Consider the following 25,536-nt stretch of genomic DNA (forward strand, 5'->3'; position numbering starts at 1 on the left):
ATATTCAAGGAGAACTTCAAGAATCACTTTGAAGTCCTGAACTTCATTGATAGAGAACCAGAGGAATTATGGAATGAAAGAAGTTGTTAAGGATGAATGTGAAAAGAGACTGCCAAAAATAAAGAAAGAGAAGAAAGCAAACTAGATGTCAGAGCAAACTGTGGAAATTGCCAAGAAGAGAAGCCAAAGCCAAGAAAGACAAAAATATCGGAAAGGAACTTAACAGAGAGTTTCAGAGAGCTGTTGGAAGAGACAAGAAGCAGTATTACAACAACATCTGTAAAGATACTGAAGATGGAAACGTGGAACATGGACATGGAAAAATAAGGAAAGTCTTTCAAAAGATCTCTGAACTTAGAAGGAAGTTCCAATCATGAATTGGTATGCTAAAGGACACCAATGGACAGATAGTAACCGATTCAAAGGAAATCAAAGGAAGATGGAAGAAGTATACTGAAACACTATACAGTATTGTTATCAACATCCAAGACCTACCTAGAGACCAGGCCTCGGGCCTTTTACAGGTAGCATATATACACTGCCTCTCCAGCAGCCACGTGCATTCATATTTGAACTAGATCCAGTACTGTCCTGTTCACGCTATTGTCCTACTCCTATGAGCAATTATCTATGCATTACATCGTTCAATTACAATATAGAGATCTGTGCCATGTAACCTCAAGCAAACGAGAAGCCTATTCAAACCCAGCCCAACCTACAGTCTGTGTTAGGTTTTCTTTGTGGATGTTGTTGATGCCTGCTAGTTCCAGATGAACAGCTTGAGAATTGGGTTTTTATTTGTCTTTTCACCTCTTTAAAATTTAATGAGGATCCTAACCCTCTCCAGATTTATTCTAACTCCCAGCTTCACTAATGTGAATCAGTAAATATCTATAAGGAGTTATCTCTTCCTTGTTTTCTCACAAACACTCAGATCTGTGGTAGGTGTTGAATTGCACATCTGATGCAAAAACTGGCAGTTGTGCCTTTTTACATATTCAGACAAGGTCTACTTGCTCAGCCTAGGTATATCCCCAGCAGTTGGGTCAGGGAGGGGTAAGCATTGTACCACATAATAATCATTTGATTTTTCATATTTCCTTCCTTCCTTCCTTTTTTTGCCTCAGGTCCATTTTGAACTTGAACACAGATATGGAATATAAGAGATAACAAGAGAATAACAGCGCTTCAACAGAACTGCTGGGAAATTGGAAATAATCACAGACCACTTTAGTATTACCCTGCTTGACATAACAGAGAGCCTTTTCCTCTCAGCAAGTAAATGTGAAAGTTTCAAGAAAAGAAAAAGAAACATCCAGTTCATTGAAATAAAATGTTTAGTATTTAAAATAAGATGTATTTAAATGTTTAGTATTTAAAATCACAAGATTCTATGGAAGTTATTTAATTTTAGATAGATTCTTTAATACAGGAGTCCTTGATGATTTGATCTAGTAAGGCTCTTCTTATGATCTTAACAACATTGGTATTCATTTGTCTACTATTTTTTTTATATTTATCTCAGTTTATGGATGAACCTTGGAGTGGCTGAATCACTGTAAGTCTGAAAGACCTTCCTTGTTATCAACAGAAAATAAATAATATTTTTGTGTGGGGTGGGGGGGTCCTTTTGAGTCAGCTTTGACTCCTGGTGATTGCTTGGACAAGTCCCTGCAGTTTTCTTGGCAAGGTTTTTCAGAAGTGGTTTGCCATTGCCTCCTTCCTAGGGCTGTGAGAAAGGTACTGACCCAAGGTCACCCAGCTGGTTTCATGCCCAAAACAGGACTAGAACTATGGTCTCCAGGTTTATAGCCCGGTGCCTTAACCATTACACCAAACTGGCTTTCTATGGAATGAAATACAGGCCTGGAAAACCCAGGATGCTGCAGATCCCATGTGAATGGTTAAGGGAGAGCTGGGACCCATCAGATTTCTGGTGCAGCAGCTGAGTAACAGTAGGGGTTAAACCAAGATTTGAACCTGAGGAATAAAAGTAACAAGGTTAAGCTGGAAGTCAGAATAAACTGAGACCACAATAAAGAAAGAACATCCCTGTTAAGCTTGACCAGGAAATCTTTATAGTATAGGTGTGCATTTGTTTGGTCAAAACTCAACTTCTAATACGAAGAAAGGAACTTCAGAATAGATTAATTTACCAGTTAAATTTAAACTCACTGTATTCCAATGCTGGGCTCCCACAAAGGTTTGATCCTGTTTCTCTAGGGTTCTGGCACACTGTGAAAGCTTAATGCCATGGCAGTTGTGCTAGAAACAAAAATCATATACTGTTTACATAAAATAGCATTGTGTAGTGGCTTGGAAAGGGGCAGATTGTATTAGCAATTGACAGGATTCAGTGATTGACAGGGTTGCCTTCATATCAGAGTGGCTGTTGCAATTAGACCACCATTGTTTGTAGCACTGAAGGGGGAGAACATGGAGCCTGAAGGAGTCCCATTCCAACAATTGTTCAACTGCATGTCAGACTTTCATCCAGAAGGACTAAGTAGTGATGCTTAGTGAACTGCATTATCAAGCTGACACGGCCTAGAAAACTACTCTATATACTCACGTATAAGCCCACTTGTGGATAAGCTGACCTTCAAATTTTTAACCAAAATACTGTGAAAAATGTGTCATCCATCGATAAGCCAATCCTAGAAATTTTCATGTTTTAATATTCACGATTGGCTTATCCATGGGTGGCACATTTTTCACGGTATTTTGGTTAAAAATTCAAGGGTCAGCTTCGGATGGGCTTATCCACAAGTATATACGGATATACGGGTACTTTAAAAAGTATTACTGTATTTACTCATGAATGAGCCCATCTGCAGATCAGCCAAACCCAATTTTTTGGGTGTATTTTGGCACCTAAAATTCTCAGCTTATTCGTGAGTATATATGGTAATACTTTAGATTCACTGTATACCTTAACCCCATAATCAGTTCTAATATATTCCGAAAAGGGCTTTCTCCTTCCTACAGTCTCCTTCAACCTGTTTCAAATTTGTCATGACTGATCCCCACCATGGCAACTACTGCCAGTTGTGGAAGAATTTAAGCCATTTGAATATTGATAAAAGTTTTAAGCAAATATTTAGCAAGCACTAGAAGCAAGAAGGTACATAAGAATGGTGTCAATATTGTATTTGTGGTCAGGCTTCAAGAGGAAGTTGGTCAAAGCAGCTGGAGCTAGCTGAAGCTGTGGTACAGTTAGTGGGTATAGCACAGCAACTTGGGTCTATTTTAAAACTTCGTCTTTTTATAATTAATTTGTAACCACATTAATAGTTTTGTAGGTCCTTGTTGCTTTGATTATAAATACACCCTATTTCCTTTGTATTGGTGTCTTGCTCATGGGGTGTAACTGAGCATGTCCAAGTGTGCTTGACCTGGCTTTGCAAACCCTTAATAAAGAGTTTGGAGACAGAAGTCCTCTGGTGTCCTGCCTGAGTAGACAAAACAAAGCTCAGCTTGAGAAGGAAGAAAAAATGTGTAAGTCACAAATGGGATGGAACAGGAGTTCCATCTTATTGTTGGAGATTCTCTTCCAACACAGTGCAATAATCAATAGAAGAGAATCTCTGTAGCTCAGGGTTGAACTGTGGACTCCACAGTGCAGTAACGTAACTTCCTCTTGTGCCAGAACAGCACTGTTACAGACACTTTAAAAAATTAAGATTAAAGGAACATGGTTTGAAACTCTTTTCATTGATTTATGTTTTACCTCCTCATAAGCATATTGTCCTCTTTTTTTTAACTTTACGATTATCAACAAGAGAGTTATATCATTCCTCTCTCCCTCCTCCCCTCCCCCCCCAGCTTTACAATGGGAAAACAAAGTTCCATTTTTGCAAATCTAGCTTTAAACTCAGGCATCAAATCTGACCATAGTACTTACAGAGAGACCATTACCAGCTTTGGAGCTGTGCCCTTGCACTGGGCAAGGTTGCCCTCTGCACCTTCTAATCTGTATCCATTCCAGAGAAGAAGTCAGTGCCAATCAAAATGGATCTAGTCATTCTGGTACCTGGGAAACCTTCACTGTCTAAGGCAGCCTTTCTCAACTTTTTGACCCTGGAGGAACCCTTGAAATATTTTTCAGTCCTCAGGGAACCCCTGCACATTCAGGCTCAGATATAGGCCAGAAGTCACAAAATTATTATATCCGTTTCATGGGTAGGCCTGTATAGATGCATTATCAGTGTTCTTCAACTAAAAATAAAGAATGAAACTTACCTCTTTAATATGAAGTTGTCCGAATCTGAAATACTTTTTAAATAAATCGTGATCTCTCAGGGAGCCCCAAGGCTTCCATGGAACCCTGGCTGAGAAACCATGATCTAAGGAGACAATGTGGATCACCATAAAAACCAGACTTTATAAAGCCTGGGGTGATTAGCTGGCAGCCCCTCATGTCTATGCAGATTCCGTAGGAGCTGGCATCCAAGAGAGATGCTAAATAAGTTTTACAAGGTAAAAGAGGCATGCAAGCAACAGTGGTGCTCTCTAAGCTTGGTTGTTTGCTTGCAGATGTTTTGTTACCCAACTTAGTAGCACCAAGAACTCCATAGTTCATCCCTGAGCTACATATATTCTCTTCCGTTGAAGCAACCAATAATGCATAAGAACAGGAAACAGCTTCACCTAGGGGCTAAGTGGGTTGCAGCACAGTCAAGAACTACTGCAGTCTGAGCAACTGAGAGAACAGTGGACCATAGCACAAGACTGGAGGCTGAGTGAAAATCTGAAAAAAGGGCTTTGATAAATTAGATTATTTAACTCTACTAACGGGATCCACTGTGTCTCGGTCCTTAAATTAAAAAGTCAGCAGAAAGGATACATCAAATCCCAGGTGTTAATTGCAGAGACTTACTGGATTAGAACCAAATATTATTAATTGCTAGATTTTAATATCTGTGGAACTAAATGGATGAGATTTCATCCGATGGTTCTGAGGTCCAGAAGAGTAGGGTTGTTTTGTAACAGGCAGAAGAACCCCCGAGACCAAATTCATTTAAAATGTCTGTACTTGAAAAGCAGGAGAAGCTTAAGCAAATAGTCAGGGGCCTGGAGGAAGAATGATAATACCTGGGTATTGCATTAGCTCAAGGGCTTTTCTTAGGCTGCTTAGTGACGAGGGGGTGGGGGGAAGGCACTGCTAGGAGGTGGAAGTGTTTATTCAACCTATGTAAATGTTTGAGGAGAGTTCAGTTCTAGCAGGTCAGGACTATGGCAAGTGGTTAATTATTTCTCATTAAAATGCTTATCAATATTATTGCAAAATAGTAGACATTTTTATTTTACTTTATTTATTTATTTATAAAATTTTATCACCACCCATCTCCCTCGCAAGGAGGGACTCTGGGCGGTTTACAATAAAATAGAGTTAAAAACCAAAACAATTATAAATACAATAAAGGTAAGAAGGTAATGGAATCAAGATGGGCAAAAGTTCTTTATCAGACTGTGAGTGTAGTAGGTCCATCCGAAGTCACTCTAGGGCACCAGCCATCCCCAGGTACGGCTATTCCCCCTCCCATTCCAAGCCTGCTGGCAAAACCAGGTCTTTAATCTTTTTTGGAAGTCCAGGAGTGAGGGGGTTTGTCTCACCTCTGGGGGAAGGATGTTCCAAAGGGCAGGAGCTACTGCAGAGAAGGCAGCTTCCGAGACCCCACCAGAAACTCTTTTACAGATGGGGTACGTAACATGCCCTCCCTGCAGGACAGGGTGGGGCGGATCAATGCATCGACTGGGTGGGGCGGATCCTCAGTGTTTGGTCATAGGTCGACTTTTATTTACTTTGTAAACTTCATCACTAGGTTCTCTGATTTCTTTTTTTCAGTTTAACTATCATATTTATACCAATGATATTGAGGTATATTTTCCTATTGTGGTCTTGGATGATGCAATGCGGTCTTCTTCTCCAATTGCTTTACTTGCAGTACATTCCCAGTTAGATGTGTTCCTACCACTTAAAATTAAATTTGGGGAAGACTGAGTTTATTATTTTTCCTCCTGATTGTCCATCTCTTTCTTCTCTTCTTGCTTTTTTGCTTTTCAGGACTGACTGTTTTTGACATCTTCTCTGGCATGAAATTTGGAAGTTCTTATCAATATGTCACTTTCTTGAAGCCTTTTCACTGATAAATCTAAGAGAGCTTGTAAGTTTCATCTTTAGAATATCTGGAGAATATGTTCATTTCTTACGAATGAAATGGATAAGCAATTAGTTTATGCCCTGGCAGTGTCTGACCTAGTCTGTTGGCATAGTTTGCTGACAGGTGTTCTTAACTCTGCTTCCTAGTTCAGGTTCCGAATGGGATGGTCCTGCACCTCTCTAGGTAGACCCCTACTTCTTTTCATAGTCTTATATTGGCTGGGTCTTCTTACGTCTGCTGACCTTTGGGCAGTAACAAAACCCCTGGTTATTTGAACAATTTGATTACAAGTCATCTTCCTTTGTATTCAGCTTATTTGTGAATCAGTCATGTCCCATTTCTGTGTTTTTCCCATCTAGTTCCTACTGTCTGGAATCAACTCCTCTTTCGACCATATTTAGAGGCTGATTGCTTGAGTTTTAAAAAGGTAATTAAAATGCTCCTCTTTTTTTTTAAAGACCATTATGAAGCTGGAAACTTTTCAGTGGCAGTTGATGTACTGTAAGTTAAATTATTATAGTTCTGGGATGGTAGTATTGGGACAGTGAAGACACTGAAGCGGTAGATAGCTTCTGCCTTTTAGGATCAATGTTCAACAGTAAAGGAACAAGCAGTCAAGAAATATGCCTCAGACCAGAACTTGGTAGAGCAGCCATGAAGGCCTTGGAAAATATATTCAGATGCCATGATGTGTCTCTATACCTACAAAGATCAGGATCATACAAGCAATGGTATTCCCTGTGACACTCTACAGAAGCGAAAGTTGGACTTTGAAGAAGCAGGATAGGAAGAGTATTGATACTTTGGTGTTGGAGAAGACTCCTGAGAATATGGAGGACAGCCAGGAAAACAAACAAATGGATTGTCAAACAAATCAATCCAGAGTTCTCACTTAAGGCACAAATGATCATACTCAAATTATCCTATTCTGGACACATTACACAATGGCCTAGCTCTAATGCTGGGAAAGGTGGAAGGAAACAAAAGAAGAGGATGACCAGCAACAAGGTAGATGCACTCAGTCACAGTGGTGATGAGCACACTGTTTAGAAGACCTGAAAGACCAGGTTAGGGACAGAGCATCATGTAGAAAATCTATGTGGGCGTTAATAGTTAACATCGACTTGATGGCACATAATCAATCAATCAATCAATCAATGTTGGGATTATATAATGTATTCAAATTGATTATTATAATATAAACACATAGCAAATGAGATAAAAATACCAATGCTTTTATTGTTGAACTTCTAATGTCTCTATTCATTAAACAGACCGGCTGTCATGTTCACTGTTTCAATGTGCACTGTACACTGTAACATTTCACATGCCATGGCGCTGACGAGTGCTTCTGTTTGGGAGGGAGTTGCTGTGAAACCTTGTACCAAGCTCTGTATCTGTGTTCATTATAATGGAATGTGTTTGGGTTATGTGCTCTGCTCAAGGACTTTTCCCGCAGACCATCAGAAGCCGTTAGGAGCACCTGGGATTGTGAGCTTGGGAAGATTCTACAGGGGGAGGGATCTCATTTGTACCAAGGGTTTTTAGTTTGCATTTGGTGTGCTTTTTTCATTCTCAGCTTTCTTTGTGATCCTGCATACTATTCTTTAATAAATCAGATATCTTTGTGATCCTGCTCATGAGTCTGATGGTGTTCTAGAATAGGCAATCATTACATAAAGCTGAGAATCACCAAAGTTGTACCATTAGCTCCTACCAAGATTAGTTTCTTGTGAGGGAAAATAGTTAACGATGGCCGAGTCCAAGCTCATGACCGGGGGACTTGAGGAGCTGGCTAGCTTGATGCCTGAGTCGATGGTCAGGAGCGGAGAACTGAGTCTCCCCCCTGAACCTTCAGATTTGAGTTCCAGCCCTGAGGTGGAGGAATCTAACGATGGGGGAGAACCAGAGCAACCGGCACCCAGCAAATCACCCACAGAGTTGATCACCTGGGATGCAATGGGAGAATTGCATTGGTTCCTGCTGACCCCAGAAGTAGAATTTACCATGGTGTCAACGGAGAGACAGCCTAACACACGAGGGAGGGAGAAATCTCAAACCTCTGAAAGGCTAAGAGTGGTGGAGGCCAAAATAGAATTGATGGAGTACATGATAAGAAAACTGTCTCTATCATCGGGGGGGGGGGGCAGGGGAGGCACGACGGAGGTCCCAGCTTCATGCAACCATCCCCCATCCTCCCACCCGGACCGCCAGTGGAGCGGGGCCAGAGACAGCTCCGGGATGAATCTCCACCCCGCAGAGCGACAACTACCACTCAAGCAGCCACCGGTTCTGCTCCAACAGGAGTGGGGGTGAAAGACTTCTCTGTTAAGTTTGATGGGGATCCAACCAAGTTATCTTTCTTTCTAACCAAAGTTACATGAGGCAGTTTGGAGCATACTTCCCTTCTGAAGAGGCTAAGATAACTTCCATTGCCACCAAGTTGAAGGGTCGAGCGGCTGACTGGTATGTTCAATTAAGTGAGGCTGACTCCCCTGAACTTGAGTATTTCGAGGACTTTATGGGGGTGTTAAAGCTGCATTTTGAGGATCCTCTGGCCAGGGCAAGAGCTAAGAAGGCGCTGAAGGATCTTACCCAGGGCCAGCTGTCTGTAGCTGATTACACCCTGGAGTTTAAGGCTTTAGCGGGGAAAATCCCCGACTGGTCTGAGTCAACCTTAATAGAACGGTTTAAAGAGGGACTCAACTGGGATGTCCTACGATGGGCGTTGTGTAGAGATGACCCAGAGTCATTGTACGAATGGATCTGTCTGGCCGGCAAGGCTGAGCACGCCCAGCATACCTTCATGCAAACCAGACGACCTGAAAAACCACCAGCCACCATGAGGGGCCCCCGAAGTGCCGCAACTGCTGCCCGGCCAGGCTATAGAGCCTGGGAAGAGGAGAGAGATCGGCGCTATGCGAGGGGTCAGTGTCTCCGATGCAGAAAGGAAGAGCATCAAGCAGCAAATTGCCCAAAAGCCAAGGCTGGAGATCAAGCAGGCAAGCTGCCAGCCAAATCCCTGCCCCCCTCGAGGTGGATGACAGCAGCCAAGGGGGCAGCCGACACTGAGGAAGTATTCTACTTCTCGGGAGAGGCTGAAGATGACTCTAAGGAGCCGGTGGGAAATGCCAGCCACCTTCCATGAAGAGTGCCTGCAGGCAAGTGGGGGAGGATGGGCACGAGGATGCTATGGTGAGTGCTGACTGTCCCACTTTAGCAGTAAAAGTGAAATTGGGCTCCTGCACAAAGACTACAGAGGTCTGGGTTTTAGTTGACTCTGGGTGTTCCAGGTGTCTGATTCACCCTGATCTGGTTGCTGCTTTGGACCTGCCTAGCTTCCCCCTCCAGCAGCCTTTGATCTTCACACAGTTGGATGGTTCAACAGTGGGGGGGGGGCAGCAACCCATTTCACTGGAACTGTCGCAATGCAAATGGGCAGCCACTGTGAGACTTTAAAATTTGTAGTGGCACCTGTTGGCAACCCCTTGGTAATTCTGGGGATTCCCTGGTTGACCTATCGAAGCCCACATATAAATTGGGAACACAGAACTCTGACTTTTAAGGATGGGTTTTACCAAGCCCCTACCGTGGAGAGAGCTTCAAGTGCGGGGGTTGGAAGGGCTGCAATTGCCACACTATGCCCTAGTTTGGCACATTTAGAAGGCTTGCCTGATCGATACCAAGACTTTGCAGATGTCTTTGGAGAAATGGAAGCAGATCAGCTAACCCCCCATCGGAAAATTGACTGTGCAATAGAGTTGGTTCCCAACGCTCAATTGCCCAAGCCGAAAATTTATCCAATGACTCAGAAGGAGCTTGAAGCAGTACGGGACTTTATTGACAAAAATCTGTCAAGGGGGTTTATTGAACCTGCAAATTCCCCAGTTGGGGCCCCTGTGCTATTCCGGGAAAAGAAAGATGGCACGCTTCGACTCTGTACAGACTATCAGGGGTTAAATTCCATCTCAATTTCCAACAAGTACCCTCTGCCACTCATGAAGGACATCTTAGCTCACTTGTCTAAGGGCAAGATTTTCTCCAAGCTCGATCTTCGTGAAGCCTGTTTCCGCATCTGCATACGAGCTGGAGATGAGTGGAAAACCACTTTTAATTGTCCACTGGGTTCATTTCAGTACAAAGCCCTCCGCACCCCCTGGGGTCTCAGTCCTAAACAAATTCGCTGGGCTCAATTTTTCAGTCACTTTAACTTCCAGTTAAAATTTATTCCAGGAAAGAAAAACTTTTATTTAGACAATGTTCTCATTTACACTGAAACCGAGGAGGAACACGAACGCCTCCTCAAACAGGTGTTAAGCAAGCTTAGAGATGCCAAGCTTTATGCCAAGCTTTCCAAATGTGAGTTTCACAAGACCCAACTTGACTATCTAGGCTATAGGGTGTCTGACAAGGGCATTGAAATGGACCTTGAAAAAATTCAGGCGATTTTAAGTTGGGAATGTCCCCGCACCCGGAGGCAATTGCAAAGTTTCCTTGGGTTCAGTAATTACTATCGCCAATTTATCCAGCGGTTTGCTGAGATTGCTTTGCCCCTCACTGATTTACTCCATACCAAGGGCTTGGGGGAGACATGCAAAGTAAAAAACCCTGGGGCAGTGCTGAATTGGACACCTGAATGCCAGGCAGCATTTGAGAAGTTAAAAACCCTCTTCACCGCTGAGCCTATTCTACAGCACCCCGATCCTGAACGCCCCTTTGTGGTCCAACTTGATGCTTCTGACTCCTCAGTTGGGGCTATATTGTTACAAAGAGATTCTGAAAATCACTTAAAACCCTGTGCTTATTTGTCCAGGAAATTTTCTGAAACTGAACGCCGGTGGCATGTTTGGGAAAAGGAGGCTTTTGCTGTAAAAGCCACTTTGGAAGCCTGGCGTCACCTCCTGGAAGGCACTAAATGTCCTTTCGAGGTTTGGACCGATCACAGGAATTTGGAAGCCCTCCGCACCCCCTGGGGTCTCAGTCCTAAACAAATTCGCTGGGCTCAATTTTTCAGTCACTTTAACTTCCAGTTAAAATTTATTCCAGGAAAGAAAAACTTTCTGGCCGATGCTTTGTCACGTTTACCTCAGGACCTTGACCAAATAGCAGATGTGGTTGGGACTGTTCTCACTGAACCACAACTGGGCTTAGTTGCTGTCACCCGGAGCCAGACCCGTGTGCAGCCATCCCCACCCTGAATTTTTTGTTCCCTGTATTGTCCTGCTTATGGGTTGGATGTGGTTTCACTGTTTTTATTATGGTTTGTATCCCAGGGTTGGTATCATTTAAATGACGAAAAGTGGGCAACAAATGCGTAAATAGTAAACAAAGATAAATCACTGTGAATGAGGTAGAAAGATAATGGTTCATCTAAGGCCAGGTCACAAGCTTTTGGCACAAGAGATATCTGAACTGGGAATTCCTTGTTTTACAGCTTAGCCATTTAGCTACTATGACACACCAGTTCATGTTCATTTTCTGGTTGTAGTTCTATTCATTCTTCTCTCTAGTTACATTCTGGACTGGAAAGAAAACATCATTTACAATAAATGCTGGACAATGAAGAATCCTATAGTTAGCTAATTGATTTTTTTAAAATTAAATTTATATCCCACCTTTTGTATAGGAGCTTAAAGCAGTATACATAGTGGTCCCTCCTTCTACTTGTCCTCACAACAGCAACCCTGTGAAATAGGTTGGACTGAAAGAGAGTGACTGGCCTAACCACCTCCGGGCAGCTGAGGATGGCCTAGAATCTAGGTCTCCCTGCTCTTAATCCTACACTTCAACCACTATATTTCACTGGACAGGCAATCTTGATGCTAACATAACCAGAAGTAACACAGTTCAAAAGTCTCTATCTTATCTTTAACTCATCTATCTCTCTTTCACTGTCTCAGACCAAGAATCTGAAAGGTCCTTTGAGAAGGCAAAATGACAGGTAAGAGAAGAATCTTTTTTCAGAGGAAATGAAGCATTGTTGCCAAGAGACAAAAAGGCAACTCTAGAGAGATCTGAATTGATTCTATCCCTCTCAGCCTCCATTCCAACATACAGTACAAAGTAAAGGACTACTTCACAAGGTTGTTGCACAGATGCATCAAGTTGCTCTATGGACAATGCTGCAGAAATGGTGGAAAAATGAACTCTACGTGTTCGGCCCTGCAAATATGGACACGTTCAGCATTCATCTGCAATCATTCTGCAATGTTTGTGTTTTATTGCTTAGTCCTGGATGGCATGTATATAACAGTTATATTTGAGCACCTGTTTAGGATACATATATATTTCATCTCTTCTTAGTTATTTATGACCTATAGCTAAAAGCAGGAAATAGGTATTTTGGTATGGACTGTGCAGTTAACCTATAATACTTACTATAATTATCTTTTCAAGAACTAGTCATTGTGAACTTAACCTATTTTATTCTTCCTAGCATATTCAAGGTGGAAACTGAGCAACATACCCATTTCCTCAGATTAGATGTCAAGAGAACGAAATGTTAGGTAACTGCAAAATTAGGTCATAGAAGAATGACTTCAGCATCAACACTGGATTGCTTTTTGTTCTATTGAAGTGGTATTTTCCCCTCATGCCACAAAATATTTTCTCTTGCCCCATTCATATTGTAGAGCAGCACATCTTAAAGTGTTGTCTGGGGACCCCTTTCAGGGGGTGCACAAATTAAAATAAATTAATATTTAAAATGTCTCAGTTTTAATTTCTGATACAGTAAATATCAATAGATATAACCCACATTAGCCAAAGCTCTTTGGGGTCCTCAATCATTTTCAAGAATATGTAGGGGTCCTGAGACCAAAATGTTGGAGAACTGCTATTGTAGAGTCTATTCAGATGGGCAGGATACATTCCTTTCCTGTTACTATACCACATTGACAATTAAAATTGTTTGTAACACTTAAGCATGGAGTGGAATATTCCTTAATTTCAGTATGGTGACAGAAATTTGCCAACCAAGTGATCCACCACATTTTTTTAAAATGTCCCCTATTATGACACTCTTTGTATATTTGAAATGACAAATAGGTGGGAGCCAACTGACTCACTGCATTGTCGTATTTTTATAATTTATCTTTTCTGCTTTCTTTTTTCCTTCTAAAGATGAAGAGTTTGGCATAGTGGTTAAGATGCTGGCCTAGAAACTGGGAAGCCTCGAGTTTTAGTCTTCCCTTAGGCATAGAAGCTGCCTGGGTGATTTTCGGACAGTCTCTCTCTCAGCCCAATCCACCTCACAGGGTTGTTGCGGGGAATAGAGGAAGCGAGATAGAAATCTAATAATAAACAAACAACAACAAAAAGGATTTTAGAGAGCTGAAATCCAAAACAACTCAATGGCCCAAGATGCCTTTAATTCTTCTGGAAGTGGACAAATACAACAAAGGATGTGCTGGTTAGAGTAGGAAATGGTGAATGGATTCATATAAATTGGTGAATCACATCCTGCCCTTTTCTGCATCAGTCTTGCCTTTCATAATTATTTCAATTGCTTTCCCTTTGAACTCCTCTCCAGTTTACTTCATCGGTCACCAAGGAAACAGAGGCCTGAAAACCAAGTAAAAAATACACTTCTGGAGCAAGCAGAGTTGGCTTGTACGATAAGCGCCTAATGGAGAATCAGGAGCATATTTTACCAGCCTTTGTTAAAAACATAGCCCTTTCCAAACCATTTTGTACCTGAGAGAGACAGTTTTAATTTGAGGTTACAATACTCAGTTCAGAAAAGTATACTTCCTTGACTTCTACTATATTGTTCCTAAAATGAGGAGAAGAAGGTCTTTCCTAATTTCCTTAATTGGAACATAGTTCTTTCTCATTTTATTTATGAAGGCTCCCTTCCTCCCACTTAAGACTATGATAGCACCCTTCATATTACTTCTAAATTCTCAACTCATTGTTAGCTTGCTCTCCGTTTGGGCATACATTTTCTTGAAGTTGGTTCCAGGAGACTGAACCGTCTCTCCTGAAGATCCTGGTTTCAGCTCAGGAGGAAGATTAACTGTGATGCTGCAAGGATTATTGGCTAGTAAGGCAACAAGAATAAGCCTGGAATTTCTCTCAGGAAACTCTCCTGGGGTAAATTGAAAGAATCAGAGAATGAAAGCAAAGCACAGCATCCTCCTCCATAAAACCCAAAACAAGGTTTATTCAAAATGGGAGCATGGTGGAACAACCCTGCACAAGACTAATTGGTGCAAGTCCCAGTGAGCCCAGAAGAGCATCTTCCCAAGTAAATAGGCTAATAAATCAGTAAAATGAATCTGCTAAGCAAAAGAAGAAAACAAATTTTGTGTGTTTCTGCAAGAAAATATAACTCCCTTTGGTTAATTTCACACATCTTTAGGTAAAGAAAAATATGCTCCATTTCTCTACAACTCTGCAGTTAACCTGATACTAAGAAGCCACATTTGTTTATAGGAGACAGTAGTGATAATGCACAAAGGCCGTACTACATCAGAAAACATGAACGGTATGTTAGCATTATTTTCCCCTAAAACGTTTAGCAAGGATGAAACCTTGCAGACAACTTTTCAAACCTTGTGTGTGAATAGTAGAGTATACACAGAGGATGAAGAGAGATCCAGATTTAAACAACATGCTTGCTACTGCCTCATATTGTCCTAATTTTGAATATAAAGTTATTCTGAATTATTGTTAAGTGTTTGGTCCTAAAACTACTATGGGTATGATACTAGAAATGTTTTAAAATAGCAGCTTCAAAAAATAGCAGTTCATGCTGCAAAAAAGGCAAAAAAAAAAAAGAGACATAGCTTTAAAACTCAAACAGTTTATGTCACTGTTTTTTTTTTCTAATGTAGTCTTTAAAAACAGATTTTATATGCCTTAAGAAACAGAAAAATTAGAGGGATTATAGGGGAATTCACAACAAAGTCTGCTTAATGGAAAAAGTATTTCATTCAAAAGGCAGGTGAGGAATTTCACCTGAGAACCATATGCCCCCCACACATGAGGTATATACCTGCAGTGTACTTTTCCCAATTATAATCTATTTTACATACAGAGGGCAAAATCTTGGAGCATATCTTTTAGATACAGCCAGTGTAGTTGTAGTGGCTGTGATGTTGTTCTAGGATCAAAGACACTCCAGGTCCTCCTCAAACAGACCAGCTTACTGTGTAACTCTGAGCCAGTCATTCTCTCAGCCCTACCTTCATAATAGGTCTGTTGTTATAGGATGAAATAAGGGAATCTTCTCTGCAAGTTGCCTTTAGAGAAAAATGTGACATATATATGTGATATATACGTGATATAAATGTTAATGAATAGCAACAACAACAATCAAAACAGATACGCTGGCCTTTGAAGAGGGGCTTCATATATCATACATAGTTTAGGCAGATCTGGAACTCAGGTGTGTTCTGTGGTTTTTGTAATTTTCATGGTGTGTTGTTAATTATGCTTTAATTGCTTTCACAATTGAATTTTTCTTGTTTTGATTAGCTACCTGTTGGTGGAAAGGTGATATATAAAACCTTAATTTCCACCATAATATTATTATTCTACAATATAATCAAATCTGAGAATATGAGACATAGAAATGCAATGCACAGGTGCCTGGGGTGGGATGGGGAAATATGGCAAGTGACAAAACAAGTGTCACAACAACTCAACACTAGCTCTGCCCTTTGCATGTGATGTCACATACAAAAGGACAGGCTGCATAGTACTGTCATGATATACATTTTGGAGTCATTGTGGTTAGGAATAAAGGCGTATGATGTAAAGGTAAAGGTTTCTCTTGATATTAAGTCCAGTCGTGTCTGACTCTAGGGGGCAGTGCTCATCTCCATTTCAAAGCCGAAGAGCCGGCGTTTGTCCATAGACACTTCCGTGGTCACATACTGTATATATAAATAAATTTATTCTTTCAAATGTAACAGTGCATGGAATATTCAACATTTCTATGTACTAGTACATAAATTAAAGTACACATGAACTGGAAAGAAAACTTACTGTCACCAGAAAGCTGAATACCAAGTACTGTATTGCTGTTTTGTTGCAGTATAGCTACATATATCAACTTTTATTCTGTTTAACTGTTTCAGAAACTGATATTAACATGATTGTTACTGAAATTAAAACCTCGTTGAGACTGAACAGTAAAGAAAAATCTGTATTACTGATTTAGTCAAAGTGCCAAGCCACCTTTTATTGAATATTTCACCTTTCTGAGGAAAAAAGTTAATGTGTAACATGCAAACACTAAAACTAATTAAATTTGTTCTTTTTGAGCTATTGTAGTAGTCAACCCAGAGAGAACTTTATTATTCTAACAATTCCCTATAACAAGGTAAGCAACTATGAACAGAAATCCACAAATTATTACAAATCCCATTAAATGTTCTAAAGGATGACAATTAACAAAGAACAACAGCCACCTGTTTTCCATATGGCAACACATACCCCCAAGGGCAATTTTTTTTTCAAGAAACTTCCTGCATACTTCTTATCAACTCTGTAAGGTAATTAGCAGTGACACAACTTGCTAAAATTGAGTGAACTTGCTAAAATTATATTATACAAAGCATCTTGCTTCTAATAATATAAAATGTGATATGAGTAGGATAAAAAAGATTTACATTTCCTCCCCTGAGGAAGTGACTTGTCCCTTCTAAAGATAAATCTTTTCAATTGAGGTTCAGTTCTTAAACTCAATTAAATCCACAAGGAATGTACAAAACATTCCACCCCAGGAAATGTTGCTATTCATAATAAAACTTATTGGTTCCCACAAAATTCTTCAGACATTTCTGTTCAGATGGTATCTCCAAATCTGCCTCAAAGTTTTAGTTCAGGAAAAATTCAGTGGCAAGTAGTGCTGAAATATTTTGATCATCAACCTTGCATCTTGGTCACAAACTACAGTCAGAGGTTCCTTTTTAGCAATTCTGGGAGGCAATTTTGCCCATTACTGTTAACTAGATTGTTTTGACTCCCCATGAAATGTCAGAATGAAGTCATGAAACATTGTTCTTACTTGGATTGACTTTAGACAGATCATTTGAGAAATCTCATTGGCTACTAAGCATCTAAAGCCAATTCAGAATGAAGACAGAAAAAGTTGTCTTCAGTTTGTTTTGGCTTTAAGAAAATATAGCCAAGCAAAGGTGGAATGAATTAGGTTTACAGAAAGGCTGCAAAGAAGGTCCCACTCTAATACTCCTCCTTAGATTTTAAAAAAAATCAGTTAGAAATCTTCTGCTTAACTGTCACAGCAACGGAGGAATGTTTTATCACTCCTCACCACCAATAAATTCTGCTGTTCTTATCATAGTTATTTTTTGTTCCTGATGTAGGATTGATATACGGTAAGTATCTCCAAATTTGTCATGAAACTTGACTTTTGGCAAAATGTAGTAGTGTACCTGATGTACTATTAAATCTTTGAATAGGCTGTGGATGTTCCATCCTGAAGTATCTACCTAATTTCACTCTATGTTCTAATTTCATTTTAGTGTAGATTAGAATGTTCATCTCCGAACATATTTTCCTATAGAGGGAGTTCACAATTTTAGGGGGATATCATTCAAGCCCTTTTAAGATGCTGTCAATGCGCATCCAATAAGCACATAAGACAGAGGAGCCTTCCAACTGCATTCATCCCAATTTTAGACACTACAGTGAATGAACATAAATTCTGCCATCCCCTGCATACATCCTTTAACTGCACTAAAAACTTCTGAAAATTGTCCAAGTGATTATAATGAGATGCATTCATAAAGATGCAAATCAACCCTTTGTCTCGTATCCCCACTGTTAAACAAGATTGCCACCTGATTTTTAAGAAATCAATTCTTTTTGGCCATACTCTGTCTCAGTTTTGTGCTTCACTTTGCCTTGTCATGGAGAATGGAGTCAAAAGGGCCAATCTGCCTTGATTGACTGTTTTACTTCATAAGCAGATGTAGAGAGTAAGGAAGATGACTTTGACAGAAATATGCAAGAACTGTTATCTAAACAAAAGGGGGCTGAAGGATTTTTTAAGTCCTGAGAAGTAGGATAATATTCAGAAACAGCTCAGACACCTCCCTAATTCACAGGTCTAACAGGAGGCACAGTACAATGAGACTTGCAAAGTTCTGTTGTTGTAGGCAATCTCAATAAAGATAGTTTTAGACCTCCTGTGGAATTCATTTCCTGGTCTAGCCTACCCAGTGAGGCTGACAACAGAACTGCATGTGTGCAGAGGCTTGATCAGATGTCCAGCAAAGTGTCCTCTGAAAGATATGCACAGCCCTCAACATAAGCTCAGGAGTGCCCTCCCATTATGTTGCCCTACAAAGGACTACTTCTCATCCTGGCAGTAGTTGTTAGCAATCATGACTCGTAACTATCAATTGCCTTATGTTGTGCTATAGCTGAGTAAGATGGCAGCCCCAGTTTAACTGCATGCTCTATAAAGACATTCTTCCCTTTGGCTCTCATGAATCTCCTATTCTTGAGTTTCCCCCCACACCATGTGAAATGTTTACACCTCCATCATGCTTCCCTCATCAGTCCTTTTTAAAGGTAAAAAGCCCTAAATATGGAACCCTTTCTTCACAGGGGAAGTTCTCACTTCTCCAGTTTCTGGATATTCTTAGTGAAAGGCAGTGGAAGCAATGCAGTGTAATGGCTAGTGGGTTGGACTATTACTAGAAAGACCAGGTTCAAGTCCTGGGTGATTTGGGGCCAATCATTAAATCACAGCTCAATCCTGGGTTGTTTTTGTCAGGGAAAAAAAATGGAGCATTTTCTTAAGGGAAAAATTCATCGCAGTGGGCTAAGCTACTGTATATGAGTTACTTTGGGCTTTGGCCTGTTGTTGGTGGCAAAGTCTTTTTAAATAAAAGCTATTCCTGTTGCCTAGATAAAAAGTTGGCAGATGGCAGATTGGCACAACTGCTTCCTCCCCAGAATAATACTTGTTGCATTGTGCAAGAGACAGAAACAACAGGATTTTGTGCTGGGTATTATGAAATCAGAGCAGCAATCCTATGCCCCTTATAGGATTATAGGAGCATAGGAGTGAAATCAGTGGAATTTCTTTCTGAGTAGTGTATTGAACCTACTGAATTAATTTCTTTGAACTCAACCAAAATTCTTCAGCAAAGGATCGTTACCTTGTCGTGGTGCTGGAGCTTGAGCACCTCAATGATGCCATGAGCTAAACCGTGAAGGGCCACCCAAGACGGGAAGGTCATGACAGAGAGGTCAGACTAAATGCGATCCCTGGGGAAGGTAATGGCAACCCACCTCAGTATTCTTGCCGTGAAAACTAAATGGATCAGTACAACCAGAGATATGTCGGTATACCAGGTCGGAAGATGGTCAAAATGCTACTGGGGAGGAACAGAGGATGAGTTCAACTAGCCCCAGACGTGATGACGCAGCTAGCTCAAAGCCGAAAGGACGGCTAGCGGCCGATGGTGCTGGTGGTGAACGGCGAATCCGATGTTCTAAGGATCAACACACCATCGGAACCTGGAATGTAAGATCTATGAGCCAGGGCAAATTGGATGTGGTTATTGGTGAGATGACAAGATTAAAGATAGACATTCTGGGCGTCAGTGAACTGAAATGGACTGGAATGGGCCACTTCACATCAAATGACCACCAGATCTACTACTGCGACCAAGAGGACCACAGAAGAAATGGAGTAGCCTTCATAATTAATAGTAAAGTGGCTAAAGCAGTGCTTGGATACAACCCAAAAAACGACAGAATGATCTCAATTCGAATTCAGGGCAAGCCATCTAACATCACAGTGATCCAAATATACGCCCCAACCACAAATGCTGAAGAAGCTGAAGTAGAGCAGTTCTATGAGGATCTGCAGCACCTACTGGACAACACGCCTAAAAGAGATGTTATTTTCATCACAGGAGACTGGAATGCTAAGGTGGGCAGTCAAATGACACCTTGAATTACAGGTAAGTATGGCCTGGGAGAACAAAACGAAGCAGGACACAGGCTGATAGAATTTGCCAAGACAATTCACTCTGCATAACAAACACTCTCTTCCAACAACCTAAGAGACGGCTTTATACATGGACTTCACCAGATGGACAACACCGAAATCAGATTGATTACATCCTTTGCAGCCAAAGGTGGCGGACATCTGTACAGTCAGTAAAAACAAGGCCTGGAGCTGACTGTAGTTCAGATCACGAACTTCTTCTTGCACAATTTAGGATCAGACTCAAGAGATTAGGGAAGACCCACAGATCAGCTAGATATGAGCTCACTAATATTCCTAAGGAATATGCAGTGGAGGTGAAGAATAGATTTAAGGGACTGGACTTAGTAGATAGGGTCCCGGAAGAACTCTGGACAGAAGTTGGCAGCATTGTTCAGGAGGCGGCAACAAAATACATCCCAAAGAAAGAGAAAACCAAGAAGGCAAAATGGCTGTCTGCTGAGACACTAGAAGTAGCCCAAGAAAGAAGGAAAGCAAAAGGCAACAGTGATAGGGGGAGATATGCCCAATTAAATGCAAAATTCCAGAGGTTAGCCAGAAGAGATAAGGAATTATTTTTAAACAAGCAATGCGCGGAAGTGGAAGAAGACAATAGAATAGGAAGGACAAGAGACCTCTTCCAGAAAATTAGAAACATTGGAGGTAAATTCCAGGCCAAAATGGGTATGATCAAAAACAAAGATGGCAAGGACCTAACAGAAGAAGAAGAGATCAAGAAAAGGTGGCAAGAATATACAGAAGACCTGTATAGGAAGGATAACAATATCAGGGATAGCTTTGACAGTGTGGTCGGTGAGCTAGAGCCAGACATCCTGAAGAGTGAGGTTGAGTGGGCCTTAAGAAGCATTGCTAATAACAAGACAACAGGAGACGACGGCATCCCAGCTGAACTGTTCAAAATCTTGCAAGATGATGCTGTCAAGGTAATGCATGCTATATGCCAGCAAATTTGGAAAACACAAGAATGGCCATCAGACTGGAAAAAATCAACTTATATCCCCATACCAAAAAAGGGAAACACTAAAGAATGTTCAAACTATCGAACAGTGGCACTCATTTCACATGCCAGTAAGGTAATGCTCAAAATCCTGCAAGGTAGAATTCAGCAGTTCATGGAGCGAGAATTGCCAGATGTACAAGCTGGGTTTAGAAAAGGCAGAGGAACTAGAGACCAAATTGCCAATATCCGCTGGATAATGGAAAAAGCCAGGGAGTTTCAGAAAAACATCTATTTCTGTTTTATTGACTATTCTAAAGCCTTTGACTGTGTGGACCATAACAAATTGTGGCAAGTTCTTAGTGGTATGGGGATACCAAGTCATCTTGTATGCCTCCTGAAGAATCTGTATAACGACCAAGTAGCAACAGTAAGAACAGACCACGGAACAACAGACTGGTTTAAGATTGGGAAAGGAGTACGGCAGGGCTGTATACTCTCACCCTACCTATTCAACTTGTATGCAGAACACATCATGCGACAAGCTGGCCTTGAGGAATCCAAGGCTGGAGTTAAAATCTCTGGAAGAAACATTAACAATCTCAGATATGCAGATGATACCACTTTGATGGCTGAAAGTGAAGAGGAACTGAGGAGCCTTATGATGAAGGTGAAAGAAGAAAGTGCAAAAGCTGGTTTGCAGCTAAACCTCAAAAAAACCAAGATTATGGCAACCAGCTTGATTGATAACTGGCAAATAGAGGGAGAAAATGTAGAAGCAGTGAAAGACTTTGTATTCCTAGGTGCAAAGATTACTGCAGATGCTGACTGCAGTCAGGAAATCAGAAGACGCTTAATCCTGGGGAGAAGAGCAATGACAAATCTCGATAAAATAGTTAAGAGCAGAGACATCACACTGACAACAAAGGCCCGCATAGTTAAAGCAATGGTGTTCCCTGTAGTAACATATGGCTGCGAGAGCTGGACCATAAGGAAGGCTGAGCGAAGGAAGATCGATGCTTTTGAACTGTGGTGTTGGAGGAAAATTCTGAGAGTGCCTTGGACTGCAAGAAGATCCGACCAGTCCATCCTCCAGGAAATAAAGCCAGACTGCTCACTTGAGGGAATGATATTAAAGGCAAAACTGAAATACTTTGGCCACATAATGAGAAGACAGGACACCCTGGAGAAGATGCTGATGCTAGGGAGAGTGGAAGGCAAAAGGAAGAGGGGCCGACCAAGGGCAAGATGGATGGATGATATTCTAGAGGTGACGGACTCGTCCCTGGGGGAGCTGGGGGTGTTGACGACCGACAGGAAGCTCTGGCGTGGGCTGGTCCATGAAGTCACGAAGAGTCAGAAGCGACTAAACGAATAAACAACAACAACCAAAATTGTGAGTGTGTAAACTGTTATTAGGACCAGTCCTCTCTTTCTAGTCCCCTCAATGTTCTCAGAATGTGTCATGTTATCATTCCAGTGTGACTTTTATTGTGGCCGTAAAACAAACTTTTGGGGGAGAAAAAGGCACCATTCCAGATGTGGCACACAGGTAGGAGGAGGAGGTGAAATTTTAGTACAAATTTTCTCCTATCTGTATCCTCCATGAAAGGGCTAGTATATTTGAGAGAGGGGGGGATTCTACATTAATATTCATATTGCTTTGTATGATACTGAATTGTTACTTCTTTTGTTGACACGGACATATTGCTGACTTCGTATTTGATTATTATTTTCTATTTCTCTCCATTAACTGTAAACAGTGCAAACAGTTTATTTGAAATTAAAGATTAAAAAAAATAGGAACATGGAACATTATTTGTGTCAAACCATGACTCTGCTAACTCAGTGATCTTTACACTGATTTGTAGCAACTCTTCTGTTCTTCAGTAGCTACCTGGAAATGCCAGAAATCTTCTTTTCAAGCTGAATTCCAAGTTACAGGCCTTCTATTTCAGGATGCCCTTAAAATATTCTTCTATCTGCCTATATTTTTATATTAATGAATATAAAAATGATTTCTTCTGCTGTGCATGTGTGTGTGTGTGATGTGTGTGTATTAATCTGTTCAATCATATCTGATTCTTGGAGACTGCCTGGACAAGTCCCTGCAGTTTTCTTGGCAAGGTTTTTCAGATGTGGTTTGCCATTGCCTCTTTCCTGGGGCTGAGAGAAAGTGACTGGCCCAAGGTCAGTCAGCTGGCTTTGTGCCTAAAGTGGGACTAGAATTCCCAGTCTCCTGATTTATAGCCTGATGCCTTAACCACTACACCAAACTGGCTCTTGTGTGTATATAGGAATGTGCAGTTAATCCATTCAAATCACCTTCATTACAGTCACCAAATTACTCCAAAGAAGAACATAACAATTCTAAAGAAACTTCAACACAAAATGCATGGTGGCAAAAGCCAGATAAATCTTCGGACCTAAATAACTCATCCCTAATTTGATTCTTGAAGGAACATTTGGCAGAATCTACAAGCAGGAGCACAAAACTTGGCCAGAGTAAGTGTAACAGCTGTATCTATAGCTGCCAAAAGAAAGGGAATATAAAATATATCATTTCTACCTGTTCTATTAGTCAAAAGCAGAGTGATGTGAGAGGCAGAATACTTCAATGAAATGAGTAATACAATATAACATGAATCAGGGTGTCAACCTCCCTTGTGCTACAAGGGTAGGACTGATCTCCCATACAGAGATCAATAAAATTTACCCTCCAAGGCCACTTATTTATTTCTTTATCAAATTTTTATCACCACCCATCTCCCCCAGACAGGGGACCCTGGGCGGTTCACAATAAAAACAATTAAAGATTCCATAAAATCATAAATACAGCCATTAATCAATCAGAACAAAATACAGTAAAATCCAAGCCATGGCAGATCTAATTCAAACCATAAGGGCCTAAAACTGGTCCTCGCAGCACTAGGGAATCAGCCAGCCCCAAGTATGGCTCTTCCACTCCCTATTCCAGGCAAGACAGCAAAACCAGGTCTTCAGCTGTGTTCTGAAGTCCAGGAGGGAGGGGGCTAACCTCACTTCTGGGGGAAGGGTGTTCCAAAGGCGGGAGCTGTTGCAGAGAAGGCCCGCCTCCTGGACCCCTCCAGATGGAATTCTCTTGCAGATGGGGTCCGTAGCATGCACTCTCTGCATGACCGGGTGGGACGGGCTGATGTAATGGGGATAAGACGGTCCCTTAGGTAACCTGGACCCGTGCCATGTAGGGCTTTAAAGGTGGTAACCAACACCTTGAATTGGACCCAGAAGCATACTGGCAACCACTGCAGATCGCACAGTAGGGGTGTTATGTGTGCTGATCTCAGAGCACTCATCACTGTTTGCACGGCCACATTTTGAACCAACTGCAACTTCTGGATAGTCTTCAAGGGTAGCCCCATGTAGAGCGCATTGCAGTAGTCTATCTGGGAGATGACCAGGGCGTGAGTGACCGTTCGAAGGGCCTCTCACTCCAGGAAGGGGCGTAACTGGCGCACAACATGAAGTTGTGCAAAGGCCCTTCTGGCCACCACTGCCACCTGCTCTTCGAGCAAGAGTTGTGAGTCCAAGAGGACCCCCAAGTTATGCACCGAATCTGAATGGGCCAGTGCGACACCATCCAGAACCAAAGATTACTTGATGGTAGAACGTTAAGATGAACCTATATAACAGTCTACACTACCTCAAAGTGGCTAGACAAGTAACATCATATTAAACCATTATTTTGGTGCACTTCTAATGATTTATAATTTGACATGGAGTTTGCTTCAGGTATTTTAATAGCAAGAAAAAAAAATAACATTTTGTGTTTGTCAGGAGCCGTCTTTGTCAAAATTAGTACTCTACATGGCAAGACTCTTGCCATGAGATGACCATCCCAACTTTTTAAAACAGAGACCATGCCAACTGTATAGGAGGTGACAGGTTTCTTTATGCAACTATGTAATGTATTCACCAAAAACAGAGACATGCTCTTACATCATTCATGCTCGAATGAAAAAGAAGCGAATCAAAGGTTTAGCTTAAGGTGATTTCCAAAGCTATTATCTCTGTATAACTGACAGGTTCTTAAGCAGCTAGAAAACTGGTTCAGTGGTTGAAGTGCAACCCTTTCTACAAAATATTCTAGGCATCCAAAGACCTGTCAAGAAAGAAAAACTACACTCGCAACACAGATCCACCTATCATTTTTGTGATGTTTTCCAAAGATATAGACTATATATTTTAAACACATCTAATGAATTATAATTTTGCAGAAATGGGGAAGAGGGATTGATGCCAGTAAAAAGCCTTTTGCCTGAAATGTTGTAGAGCGTGACTAAGGATTCTTGAGGGTTCCAAAATGATTAGAGAGCCAGGCAGACTTGCTTTTAAGAAATGTTAATAAAAATACTAATTATCACTTAATAGCCAAGTGAAAATAACATAACACCTTT

The 25,536-nt window shown here is 41.1% G+C and overlaps 1 protein-coding gene across 4 annotated transcripts in view; it reads right to left on the reverse strand.

The window, feature by feature from the left end:
• FHIT (fragile histidine triad diadenosine triphosphatase) overlaps positions 1-25,536 on the reverse strand; it is a 1,201,403-nt gene that overhangs the window by 367,169 nt on the left and 808,698 nt on the right. The gene's annotated exons all lie outside the window — the stretch shown is intronic.

The sequence above is a fragment of the Candoia aspera genome, chromosome 2 (genome assembly GCF_035149785.1).
Source record: "Candoia aspera isolate rCanAsp1 chromosome 2, rCanAsp1.hap2, whole genome shotgun sequence".
In the NCBI taxonomy this organism is placed as follows: domain Eukaryota; kingdom Metazoa; phylum Chordata; class Lepidosauria; order Squamata; family Boidae; genus Candoia; species Candoia aspera.